The sequence below is a fragment of the Fukomys damarensis genome, unplaced genomic scaffold (assembly GCF_012274545.1).
Source record: "Fukomys damarensis isolate Sample0158 unplaced genomic scaffold, DMR_v1.0_HiC HiC_scaffold_38, whole genome shotgun sequence".
NCBI lineage: Eukaryota > Metazoa > Chordata > Mammalia > Rodentia > Bathyergidae > Fukomys > Fukomys damarensis.
This window is the reverse complement of record NW_022900950.1, coordinates 22814919-22829115: the sequence shown is the minus strand read 5'-3', so window position 1 is coordinate 22829115 and position 14197 is coordinate 22814919. Positions and strand designations below refer to the sequence as shown.

The window sequence follows — 14197 nt, the reverse complement described above, 5'->3', positions numbered from 1 at the left end:
CTCTGGTACAAGAAATCAAAAGTGGAAATAAGGACTAAAATGTATAACAGATATTGGGAAGTAGGAAGAAAATGTTCAAATGAGAAGGGGAACAAGGGAGGAGTAAGAAGAAAAGGAAGAGAAAAGAAAAAGAAAAAGAACATTAAAAACAAAGCCCTTATAAATAAGAAGGGGAATAAGGGTTGAAGGGAGCAGAGGGGAATGAGGAAAAATATGAATCAAGCACGTTATCTACAGGTACAAATTCCATATAATGAATGTTATCATTATGTATATCTAAATAGTACCAATAAATCCAATGATAAAAAAAGAAAAAGCCCACAATAACACAAGCCCAAACATATGGTATTAACTTTGTCTATTATTGATTTATAAGGGTAATTAAGATTTGACTTTGCTATGTCCATAGAATCAAGATGTTCTTTCACTTATCTATGAACAAAAATTAAAACACATCAAACCAAAAAAAACATTTTTGTACAACCTCCACAAATGTTTCTGAATGTGTGTACATATTTAATTTTACATATATGTATACACAAATATATACATATATGAATATAAATATAATTTTTTCTATAACATTTGAAGGTAACTTACCAATTTCAAGGCCCTTTATCCCTAAAACCTCAGTGTGTATTACTTAGGAATTGGAGCATTGTCTTACTCTCATAGTCCATGTATCAAATTCAGCATATTTAACATTGATAGAGAAGTTTACTGCCAATATTCCCATGTTTTCCAATTTAACACCACAATGCCCTCTCAAGCAGCATTCAGGCTAGGATCAGGTATGACATTTAGTTATCATTTCTCTTTAACTTGTTTTAATCTTGAACATTTCCACAACCTGTCTTTTATAACCTTGATGTTTTTGAAGAATTTCATCAGGTCTATTTTTTTTTTTAATTTTACTGAGTTTATTTATACATTTAAGGTATATAGTACAGTTGCATTCATTATTGGGATCTTGTACTTTTACATGACAGGTCTTGGTTCTCATTTTTTCCCCTTGTCCCTGCCCTCCCTTCACCCCCTCCTCTCCTCCCCATTTACAAACACTTTATTTCCATTTTTTTCATTTTCTCATTTTTTTTTCTTTTCCCTTACTAGCTTTCCTCTACCCTTCCCACTTTCCCTACACCTTTAGCCCTTTTCTTTCCATTTCACACTGTCAGTTATCTCATTAGGATCTTATGTACTATTTTTTAAGAGAATTTTTCTCATATTGGATTTGCCAAATGTTTTTTCATGATTTAATTTAAGCTATGCTTTCTCTGCAAGAGAAATGCTACCACTTTTGGAGGTACATTTTTGTCTAACTGCTTCTTAAAAGTGATACTAACTTTCAGTACTGATTCAAGGTGTTGGTTTCTCCACTAAATAATTACTCCTTTCCTCTATAACTATAGTATGTGAGGAGACATTTTTAAACTTTGCAAGGATACTCTTCTCATCAGAATTTCCCTTTGAGTTTAGCCTTCAGTGAATTTCTGCCTCTACCAATCTTTACTTTAATGGTAGAGAAGTGCTGATTTCTGACTCCAGTGTAGTAATGTAATTTTCATGATAAATAGTGCATTTTCCAAAATAGTGAGAAGAAAGGTATTGTTTTTCATTTTTACAAATATTTTTGATGTCTAGCATACTAGGAGATAATTATATTCTCATATTAGCTTTTATGGTCAATCTAGATTAAGAGTATGAAGAATATGTGACCTCACAAGGATATAAAGCTGGAAAGAGAACTAATTTAATATGCTTTTTAAATAACTCTGAATATTATCTCTCCACAGTGCTGGAAAAAAAGAACAAGCACTTTACCACTGAGTTATATCTCCTGCTTAATATTCTTTCATTTTACCCCAAAGTTTAACATATGATAGTTTCATAAAGATCAGGTGCCATATGCAGTACAAACCTTCAATGAACTTTTTGAACCATATTAAACGAGGCTAAGTACTTTAATATTTAAATCAAATAAATTTTCAATATTATATATTGTCCAATATAATAAAACTTTACTATTAGATTTAAATACATCATATTTTCTTACACTTTAAAAGAATCTTTAACTTAGGCACAATTTTATAACATGACCAATAGTCATTTGGAAAACAATGCTTCTGGAAGTTATGTAGTCCTTTCTATTGTTAATATATTTCAGAAAAACAATATTTGTTAATATTGCCTCCAATCTCATCAGAAGAATCTCTAGAAGTAAAAATTATTGAAGCTCATAAGGGAAGATATATGTTTTCTAAAATTCTAAATTGTTTGAAAGGTTAAATTAAGATATTGGCAATAAATACTGCCATTTGCTCTTGTTTTCCTTGAAGACAGACTCAGTTTGTCTTCAAGAAAATGTCTATGACATACTTTAGCCTCAATAAGCATAGCTAGTTTTTCAAACATTTTTTCCAATAAAAATGGTGTTCCACCAGCAAGCAGCTATTTAAACTCCCACCTCAAACAACTTCGTAAGTCTTTCTCTCTGAGATAGCCCCTGAACTTTGGTAAATGACAAAAGGTTTTTATGTATACTTCACATTTAGTCTTTGTGGAATGTTGCAAAGTGTATAATCAAAGGTTAAAATTTAATATCAGGGATTTTTTTATGTACCAGGGATTGAACTGCTTGTGATTATTTTAAATGCCTCATCAAGGAAAATCTCAATATAAATTTACTATCATTATTTTCTTCCTGTAAGTGCATGGTGCTGAAAAATACAAATATTAACAATACAGTGAACCCTCAAGTTACAACAAGCCTGGCATATGACATACAAACTATTTGGGTCATTTAAGTTAATGAAAGATTCATCTCCTTCTTGTTATTTATCTTGGGTATCCAGGTAAACATCCAGATCTCAGCTGTACTGACTTACAGCCAACTTGAATTACAACCAGCCTGAGAGAACCAATCAAGTTTGTAAGTGAAAGGTCTACTATACTAACTCTACTTCTTGATTTATGGAAAATTTATTCAGTATTTCTTTTGCATTTGTGATGCAACACTTATTTCTACATGTCTCTTTTAAAGGCAATAATAGTTTTGACCTTGAATATCTCCAAAGGGAGTTCTAGGGACTCCCAGATCAGCAATCTACATTCTGTGCATCACTGGCATATGCTACAAAGAACAGTGGCAGGTAGCAGCTTTTTTTTATTCAATTTAAGAAAAGATTTTCCATACATATAGTTTTATTAGTGTTGAGAAGAATATGTCTAAATGAAGAAACAGAACAGCATAGATAGGCTCTACTAGTGTATCCTTTAAATCTAGATTCACAAATAGATAGTCTGCCCTTATAACTATCTAAAACTACATGTAGGACAACCCACTTTCTGGTTCCCCTTCTGTCTCTCTTAGACAGCAGCTTTCTTTCCCTCAATAAGTTTTTCCTACTCTTAACCTCCATTGTTCCTAGAATTCATTCGTCGATTTTAGAGAACACAAACTCACTTTTCAGATATCTAGCAGGTTTGGGAGTTACATCTCTTCCCCCTATATCATTTTGGAGGTCTTTCACCAAGATTATTGGTCAGAGTATCTAAATCAAGGTACTATCCTCCTCTGTGGCTGCTGGATTTCAAGACAAAGCTTCCACAATGTTTGGAGACCAAAACTAGAATGCTAACAGCCAATACTTTAGCCCTGGTCCCTCAAGGTTTATAAGATCCAGGACATAAAGGAACCTTCCCAACACGATCCTACATCCTTGGCTGCCAAACTCTAAGCAGTCATACAAATGGAACCAATGACAATTGTGCTAGATTTCTTTTACTGGGATCCACCAGATCAACCTTGGAAACAGTTCATAACTGCTAAACTAAACAGTATGACTTCTATGTTGGATTCTGAAGTCCCCTGGACCTTCTCTTTTATCGTCTTTGTGGGCTATATTCATAGCAATCCTGCTGACCTTATAATTTAGCCTATGCACTCTTAAATTTTTCTTTGGCTTTGTCTTCTCCAGACTTAGAAGTTATGTGGCTACCAAGATGACAATGCTAGGCACCTACTGAAGGCCTTCAGATAGACCCTCTGTAGAGTAACTCTAACTGCTGATCACAACTATGACCTTCTTCAGCTAGAAGTAGCCAGAGCTGTCTTCACCCTTTGCCCCCTCACAGCAGTTTGGGGTACTTCTTTCAGAGGGGGGAATATTGCAGTAGGTAAGTTAATTAGATATCTTGTAGGCAGTTAGACAGGGCCACCCTCAAGGAGCCAACAGGAAGGACAGTCAAGACGCATTCACTGAAGGCCAGAATGGTTAAAGGACAGAAACTACTATATCTTTGTGCTTCCCCTGGGGATAAATAGCAGTGATCGATATTCCAAAAAGATTTCAATCACCTGGGTGGGGGCCAAGGTCTTAACTCAGCCTTTCCAGAAAATATCCCTGACTCCCACCTTTAATGAAAATTCTTGTATGCTTGCTATGTGACTTGTTCCTACATTTGATTCCCATTTAATGAATACCACCCGGGTGACTGTACTTGTAATTTTATTGGTTGGTCATAGTTTTGCCCCACCTCATCCCCACTTTGTAATTTTCCATTGGGTCTTATAGTTTTGCCCCACTTTGTACCCACCTCACCACATGGCTTTGCTGCATAAAACATCTTGGAGAAGCAGGGCAAGTGGGCAACCCACTTTCTAGCTCTCCTTCTGTCTCTCTTAGACAGAAACTTTCTTTCCCTCAATAAATTTCTCCTACTCTTAAAAAATAAAATAAAACTACATGTAGTTCAAATAAATGTAAATTCTTGAAGTCCTTATATCTTAAACAAAACTTTCTTCATAAGATAAATTACCTCTAGGGGACAGGGATTTACCTCAGTGGTTCTACCACCTGCCTTATAAGTACAAGGTCCTGAGCTCAATCCCTGGTACTAAAAAATAATAATAATAATTAATTAATTATAGGTTATTATTATTTATAAGAATGCAAATAAACACAATAAAATGGATTTTGAAATCATCATTATCTTAAATAAGTACCAGTAGAATGTTACATGTAAAGCATATGAAAGATATGCTTATACAGATTAAAATTTTGTTATAAAGACAAGGATATGCAAATATATATGCTAAGCCATGTGAAATACATAGATATAAATCAAATGAAATACATGTAATTATGTTAAAATGATGAAAAACAAGGAAGAAAAGACCATTACAGACAATAAATGCTAGAGTTTTATCAATAAAGATATAAATCTTTATGTAGCCAATTGTTATGGAATGAACCATTTCCCTGCAATATTCATATGAAATCCTAATCCCTGGGCCTCAAAATGCAACTATATTTAGAGATGACGTTTTTAATAAAGGTAATTACATTAAAATGAGGCCAGCAGTGTAGGCCTGAATCCAACATGACTGGTGTCCATATAAAAAGAGAAAATTAGGGCACTGACACACATCTAATGAAGACCATACTATGAGACTGGACATCTATAAATCAGAGAGGAGGCCTCACACACACACACACACACACACACACACACACATCTTCCTGCTACTTTTACTGTGGCCTTCTAGCCCCCAGAACTGTGAACAAATAGTTTACAGGCTGTGGCACTTCCCCAAGGCAGCTCCAGCAAGCTAATCCACCTACATACTAGCTTTCCACTGCTGTACATTAAATACCACAAAACTAGGATGTAGTTTATAAGAGTCAGAAACCTGGGTATAGCTCAACTGAACCCTTTACTTTAGGATCTCTCCCAAGGCTACAGTAAAGGGGTGTCAGCCAGCCATGACTGGGATCTCATCTAATACCCTAACTGGGGAAAGATCTGTTGCCAAGTTCGTACTGGTAGTACTTAGGTCATCAAGGGTTGCTGAGCTGATGCTGGCTGTTGTCAGGAGGCATCCATAGTTCATACTTCCTCTGAGCCCCCAAGGAAAAAAGTCTGGAAAACAAGAGGAAAATCACTATCTTATGGAGCCTAAACCTACAGAAGTGACATCTCATCCTGTTTACTATATTCAGTTACTTAGGAGCAAGACAATAAGCTGGTCTAATTTCAATAAAGAAGGGCATGAACTGCAGGAGTCAAGGATTGCTGGGGCCATTTTAGAGTTTGCAACAGCAGTTTTTATAATAGCACTGATGAGGTTTCTCTCAATAAGCAGCTTCATTTACTTTTTTTTTCTCATTGAGTTTATTGGTACTTTTAAAGTATACAGTACATTTACATTTATCATTGCGATCTTGTACCTTCGCATGACAGATCTTGGTTCTCATTTTCTCTCCATACCCCTGCCCTCCCTTCACCCCCTCCCACCTCCCCTGTTTACAAAGACTTTGTTTCCACTTTTTCATTTTCTAATATTTTTTTCTTTTCCCTTATTCCTTTCCCCTAACATTCCCACTTCCCCTACTTTTTCTTAACTATAATCACCTAACTCAGGGGGTCTTCTATGAATAATGAGGTAGTCTGCCTCTCCTGTGGGGACTGCTTTGAAATCCCAACATGATGATATAACATAGCAACAATGGAAATGCATATCACCTGGTGTGCTTCACATTCAACATCAAGCTCACAACCTTATTTTAGAGGGAGTAAGCAAGTGAGGAGGAGTGATTAAATACTTATTATTTTAAGAACACATTTCTGTACTTATCCTGAAGAGATGGACTGATTTTACATTTAAGGTTTCCCTTACTTTTAATTCAGTCAGCAACAACACCATGTATATCACCTCCTCCCATTCAAGGCTCCCACAACTATAACAGAAAGAGGAAAAGCCAGATTATAAATGCATGACATCCATAATACCATTTAGCACTATTTGAAGATTTTATCATCCACAAGCCCTGAAGCTAGTGTAGACCCAGTTCCACTTGTCATTTAATATTTATTAAAGTACTCTAATAGTTTGGCTTTATTCTTCCTTGGAACATCAAGTCTATACTCTTCTATGAATAAAAGTACAACCTTTCAGGATGTAATCTTATCAAGTCTGATAAGGTATATGCTGTTAGCAATATATGTCTGAGGACTTATCATTAAACAATACCTCAAGAAAAATATAACATCATCTAGTTTTGACATAAAGTCAGTGGAAAATGGCATCACCAAGTACACAAATGTCTGGATTTTAAAACATTTCCTAAGAATCTGAATAAAATATAGTTACATCTTCACAACTTTAAACTACTTTTTCAACTTACAAGATATTTTATTTCAAATGAAGTGAAAACTATAAATCCAAACACCATGAAGTAAATCTTTCACTCTAGCTCCAAAATAAATTTTAGCCTTTAAGCAAAATAACTTGGGTTACAAATGAAAATTAAACTGCTGGCATCCCTGAATCATTTTCACATAGCAATAGCAATATCACTAAAGCTACATAAAGCAACATGCTATTTATCTGGCAATATCAAGTAATAGGCTCTTATTAGTCATCAGTAAACTTCAAAAGTTAATTGTTTATTCTCTTCCCCAATATGCCAGAGCATAGGGGGAAATTTGTCATTACATTTTTACATAGATGATATGCATAATGATTTGTTGTTTGCTATCACAGCCTCATATTTATTAGTATCAATTATTATCCTGCTATAACCCAGTAGTTACAGAGGTGTAAACACCCAGAGGTTCTTGTCCCAGGTAGTCTGAGTGGAACCATCTTCCCACAGACAACACCAAGGGATAGAGTGGGAAGACAGATGAGGTTGGCCTTCTGCCATATTGGTCAGTTACTACCCTCCCCTCCTATCACACATACACACAGAAATGCAACCACATAACTTGAAGAAGGCTTAGGTTTGCCACAGCCAAGAAGGCTTAAATTTCCCAGCTCTCTCTCCTCACAAAGACAAGCTCACCCCTCACGTACTCCTCTAACAAAATTATGGAATTCTGCAGAAGTCACCCCTCAGTCCCATGAAATCAAGTGCCTAAAATGCAGCTCTAACATTGTTTTGCCCTAGTGGCCTCTGGCTTGCCAGCTAAACATCTGCACTCCTTCCCTTCTTGTTCCTCCCCTTTACTTGGCCCTGTAATCCACCTGGAGATCAATGTCTAAGATCTCTTTTTGAGAGCAGGTTAATCCTGCTTCTTTGCTTTCTGTACTACAATGAGCCTGACTCAATTTTCAATTTTTTAAACAAGATCTGGCTGGGTGCCCATTCTCAGAAGATGATTTAACAAAATGGACCATAGTTTAAACTACTTTTAAGTCTGGTATTGAAGCATCTGTTTATTGTAATTTTGTACTTCATAAGGTTTTACTGTCAGCTCTTATGCTGTGAATACTTTTAGCACATACAACAGTTCAGCTGCGCATAACATACATTAAATAAATATTTGAATAAAAAAGAGAATAAATGATAATTGCTCCTCTACTTCTGTTTCACAGCTGCTGTCAACTAAGAATCAAGGAAAACATGGGTATAACAATATAAAACAATAACAAGCAACCTGGAAATTGGAAGCTGCAGAGATCCAAAACAAAACAAAAAACAACCAAACAAACAAAAACAGGTACAGGATTTTTGCATGTGTTTAGGAGCACTATACAGTGGCTACTGAGAGGTTACATTTATTCCTGGAATAAATTTTGAATTTTTTTGAGGGGGTAAAGAAACTATGTCTTACTAAATGAGGCATCTTTGTCTATGTAAGTCGATAACATTTAAAAAATAGTGAAGGGTCAGGGATTTAGCTCAGTGGTTCCAACACCTGCCTCATAAGTGCAAGGTCCAGAGTCCAAACCTCAGTACCTCCCCCAAAATAGTGAACTCACCTAGCATGTGAGGCTCTGGGTTCCATACCTAGCAGGATGGACACATGGACACACACACACACACACACACACACGGTAAATTAGAAGAATTTATTTACCAGGCAACTTCATCACAAATCTTGAACTCCTAAATATGATGTATGTGAATTTAAATCTATCACATTCATTCAACATATATTTTTTAAATTCCATAATTGAAAATTACACTCTCATTTTACCTTTTTATTTTGAACTGTCTCTTACCACAAATTTGAACTTTACTTCTCTGACTTAGATTCCTTCTGACAGCAGGTCTCAGTGAATCTCCATTACTTCTGCATATGTCAGTAGGATTTCGCAAATATATAGGATGACCTTCTTCTCTACATGGTAGACTTAGATAGACTACGCTGACAGCTAATATATCCTTAGAAATCTTTACACAGCATATTCAGTTCAGGAAGCTCACACACATGTTAAATTATGAATTATGATGTCAGCCCCACTTTGCTTCTCTATGAACTAGAATCCTCAGTTCCCTATGGAGCATCCCCTCCCCTGTATATAATGTCCATTGCATCGGGACAAAACCAGCCTCTGCTTCACTCTACCTTCTTCCTTTCATCTATGGGGGAAATAGAATTTTCCATGGATTCCAAAACAGTAAAGACCCATGAAGTCCCTATTTTATAGAATCATGAACAGACTGGGAGAGACAACCCAGACAAGAATTGCATTCCTGTTTCCATCATTTGCTACAGAGGATCTCAAATTTGAGGCCTGCTTGACAACAAAGCAAGATTCTGTCTATATAAAAAAAAAAAATCCAACACAAAGAATATAATGATAAATATCTGAGGTGACAGGTATACAAATTGTCCTGATCTGATCATTATACATTATATACAAGTATAGAGATGCCACACTGTACTCTATAAATATGTACAATTACATTGTGTCAATTAAAACTAAAAAAGTTTTTTAAAAATACACCCATAAAATAGGCACAAAATATTTATTACTAGGTACTGTTATCTGGAAAAAAATGATTATATTATCATTATCACTATTGCTAAAAATATGTGCAACTTTAAAATAGCTAAATTAATTCTATCAAAGATTATTCTTTTTCATATACCCTGAGACATTATGGAAAAAATTCTTTCCCATAAAAGTGATAGAATTATGCTATCCAGGCCACTGGAACTAGAATGTGTGAAGAACCACTAATATCTATGGTCAGAAAGAGACAAAAATCAATACATTAACATATGGACAAATACAGTTACTCAATTTTACATTATACTCAAAATACTTCAAAAATACAAAAAACGCTTTAAAGTATAAATGTTATAATTAACTAGTTTTATATATTTTATATTCTTTTATTCAACCAATTGACATATTCAAGATGAATGCTGTTCTGATAATTTATTGTATAAAAATTGGTTTGGGGGAAGCTGCTAGCTTTACTATTATTTACTTCTTATGAATGAAGAGAGTAATGAAATTGGATAAAATGATTCTTACACTGTCCCTCAGGAAAGACATTCTCCCTCACCCACCCCAATAATGACATCCATTCAGAGGTATAATGTTATATCTGTTATGAAAACAATGCATTACACAAAAGTATGAAAATATAAGACAAAATATGTATGCTGCTTTTGTTCAGTTGTAATTTATACAATATATTTTTGATTTTTAAAAATTTATGAACATTAATTTATATAAACATTTTATATAAACATATGTTTAATATCTGATCATGTAGAATATCTATGCATCCATATAAAGATGAGATGACAACATCTCTTACCTAACAGGCAAGCCTCTTAGAAAGCTGTTTGTAGTTCTGAGTGTTAGACTAGGGGGAACTCGAACTGAACTTTTATTCAAGGAACAAGAGCAGAGCTGTGCAGAGGAATGTGCATCATAGGATATATAATAGTGCTACTACACTTTGAATAGCCTTATAAGATCAAGGGAGGGGCTGGACAGGAAGATCTGTTTATATTCTCCTCACATAAGCTGACATCCAGAATAGTGTTTTCCACCTTCTTCTCATGAGAGTGGTTCTGTGTACCTATGTGTCTACCATTCTGCTAACATGGCTGCACCACTCACTGCCATGTTCTGGGACATGCACTGGTCTCAAAAGAGTCATCACAGGATTTAGATGGGAAAGCAACCCAGGAAGCAGAGGAACAGAGAGTAGTACCCTAAGCAGGCAGATAACAAGGGCATGTCCTTGTGGGAATAAAGAGATTCCAAGCTACTAGGCTAAAGCTAAGGCTGGGTAAAAACAGGACAGAAAAATCCTCCAGGATACCATTTTGGACATTGAGCATTCACACAGACCATAATACTCTCAAGAGTACCATTTTGAACTATGAGATCTCAAGTGATTATTAATATCATGAAAACCAAGTCTTCACATAAGGTATAAGGATATTAGTTGGAGAATATTAATAATTAAAGAGGCACTGGCCTGTCTGTATCCAATGGAAAGTGGAAGGTGGAGTTCCAGGGCAGCTGCCTTGCAGGGATCCTGTGCTCACTCAGCCTGCCTCAAGCAAACCGGTGAGGATTGGTTTGCCATGGGGGTACCTCTGCAATATCCACACAGCAATGCCCCCCACCCCTTAGTTATCCTGATTGTGTCAGTTCTCGGATCCAATCTGCAAAGGCACAGGTGGTCATAAAGCTCATTTTTCTGAGCTCCAGGAGATAGAAGAGAAGTGAACAACTGAAATAAAGGCACCTCAGATCTCCATAGTTGGTAATTTGGAGAGATCACAATGTTCCCAGAACTTTGAGTATGTTCAGAGAAAGGGCAGAGGGACCCTGTAGTAGAACCTTGAAGAGTTCAACCCTGCAGGAGGTCAGGGAGTTTAATTTAGCCCAAATTCAGCCTGACTCTCAGGGGTCAGCCATTGGCTAGCTGAGACTAAAGGACTTAGTTCTGCACATTGTCTATTGTGATAGCAGGAATATAGTCTGAAAAAAGTCATTCAAATTCTTTTTCTGCTTTCTTTTCCTCATTCCATTGTGTAAATTCTTTTTCTTCTTTTCCTCATTCCACTCTTAAAGTTCTTTGTTTTCTTTTTCCAACTCAGTCTCTTACTCCCCCATAAAATTCATCTCCCTTTGTGTTCCTGTTCCTGCCCTAATTCAGATTTCTTTTGTTGTTTTTACTTCTTTCTCTTTTCTTGTCTCATTTTCCTTTGCTCAAGGGTCAATATATTAAAAGGAAAGTGAGTCCCTGTTACTGTTAAACTATTATATTCTTGTCTTATTCTTGCACTCTGTTTTTCCCTCTTGTCTTCAACATTTTCCTAAAGTTTGTGTGGTCATCCTGTGTCTGCTGGATTCCCTAGAAACCTTCTCCAATTCTTCTGCATATCTATTCCTCTTGTTCTAACTCTGTCTAAGCCCCAATCCTAAAGGGTAAAGATGTTATATTGAAGAGTTTATTCACTATAAACATATTTGGGGCTTCTGCTTGATTTTCATTTAATTCACATGATTTAAAGATGATAGATTAATGGTTACCATAAATAGTTAATTTGTAAGATATGCTTGATCCTCTTGTGTTACTGATTGTATCAAATGGGATAAAGGATTGTGAATTATTTAATGAGTTTTCTTTTCTGATATTATGAAAATGAAAATGTCTCTGAGTCATTAGAGACTCAAATGCTAAACCACAAATATATGAGGAAGATTTAAGTAAAAACCCAGGAATTAAACCAAGGACAACCCAACAACAAAACTAAAAATGAGAAAACACTTAAGCAACACACAAAGACAGACTTCCAGTTTACCAATGGCAAACTCTAGGGCAAATGAGGTGGGAAAGTCTGACAGTGAACCACCAGTAAACTCATAGCACAGGAAGTAACAAAACAGATCAGTCAGGCTTTACAAAAATTCAAAACAGAAACAATTTCCCAATAACTGCAGAGATGGTGAGAACAGTTAAAGACATGATTAGAGACTCTAGAACAGAAACTGACAAAAAAAAAAATAGATATGCTCAGGATGATGATAAAAGCCATGAAGGCCCAGCATAAGAAAGAAATGGAAACCATGAATGCTCAACACAGGAAAGAAATGGAACCCATGAAACAGAGTCCAACAGATATCAAGGAGATAAAAAATTCTATTGAAAATATTTGCAGCAGGATAAATGAATGTGAAGATAGAATTTCAGGTATAGAATATAGGATTGCAGTCAGTGACCATAAAAAGACAAGTCTTTTAAAATCAGTAAGGGATCAGAAGAAATCCATCCAACAACTCCTAGATGTTGCAAATAAGAATAACAGAAGACTGATAGGAATCCACAAAGTAGCAGGAGAAAATACAAATGACTTTTAAAAAGCTGATCACAGAATTAATGACAGAAAACTTTCCAAACAGAGGGGAAGAATTTGACATACAGATAAGTGAGGCAATAAGACTTCAACTAGCCATAATAAATAAAAAAAAATCTACACCTACACATATAATGAAGATCCCAGAAACCCAACAGAAGGAAAAATACCATAAGCCATGAGAGAAAAGAAACAAATCACATGCAAAGGGAAGCCCATCAGAATCACAGCAGATTTTTCAACACAAACCTGCAGGTCTAGGAGAGCCTGGAGTGAGGTATCTCAAGTCCTAAAAGAAAACAACTTCCAGCCTAGGCTGACTTAGTTTTGCAGGCAAAACTCTCTTTTAAAATGGATGGGGAAATAAGATATTTCCATGACAAAGACCACCAGAGAAAGTATGAATACCAAACCAGCACTACAAGGAATTCTAAACAATATCCTAGAAAAAGACAATGAAGGTCACAACACCAGGAGGCCCAACAGACCAAATCAAATAGGAAAGGCAAGAAACTAAAGGGAGAGGGGGAAAAATTAAAAAGAGTCAACCTATGGACAATAACATTACAATAATAAGTCAGTACATATCAGTTATAACCATCAATGTCAACAGCCTCAATTCACCAATCAAGAGAAATAGACAGGCAGAATGGATTAAGAAGCAAAATCCAACCATATGTTATATAGAAGAAACACACCTAGTGCAAAAAGAAGCCTATACACAAAGTGAAAGGATGGAAAACAGCTCCATGTGACAGGAGCCCAGAAAAGAGCAGGGGTAGCTATCGTATATGCAGACATAAATTTCAAACCAAAAATGATTAAGAGACACAAAGAAGGCCACTACATGCTTGTACAGGGAACAATTCAAGAGGAACAGATGACAATGATAAATATATATGCACCCAATAATAATGACCCCAACTATATAAAACAAATATTAAGGAACATGCAAAACCAAATAAGCACTTATACAATTGTAATGGGGGACCTAAATGCCCCACTACCACAAATAGACAGATCATCAAGGCAAAAAATCAACAATGAAATACTAGAACTGAACCAAGCT

The 14197-nt window shown here is 35.7% G+C and overlaps 1 protein-coding gene across 13 annotated transcripts in view; it reads right to left on the bottom strand.

Annotated features, from left to right (window-relative positions):
- Camk2d (calcium/calmodulin dependent protein kinase II delta) overlaps positions 1–14197 on the bottom strand; it is a 352869-nt gene that overhangs the window by 247262 nt on the left and 91410 nt on the right. The window lies entirely within an intron of this gene.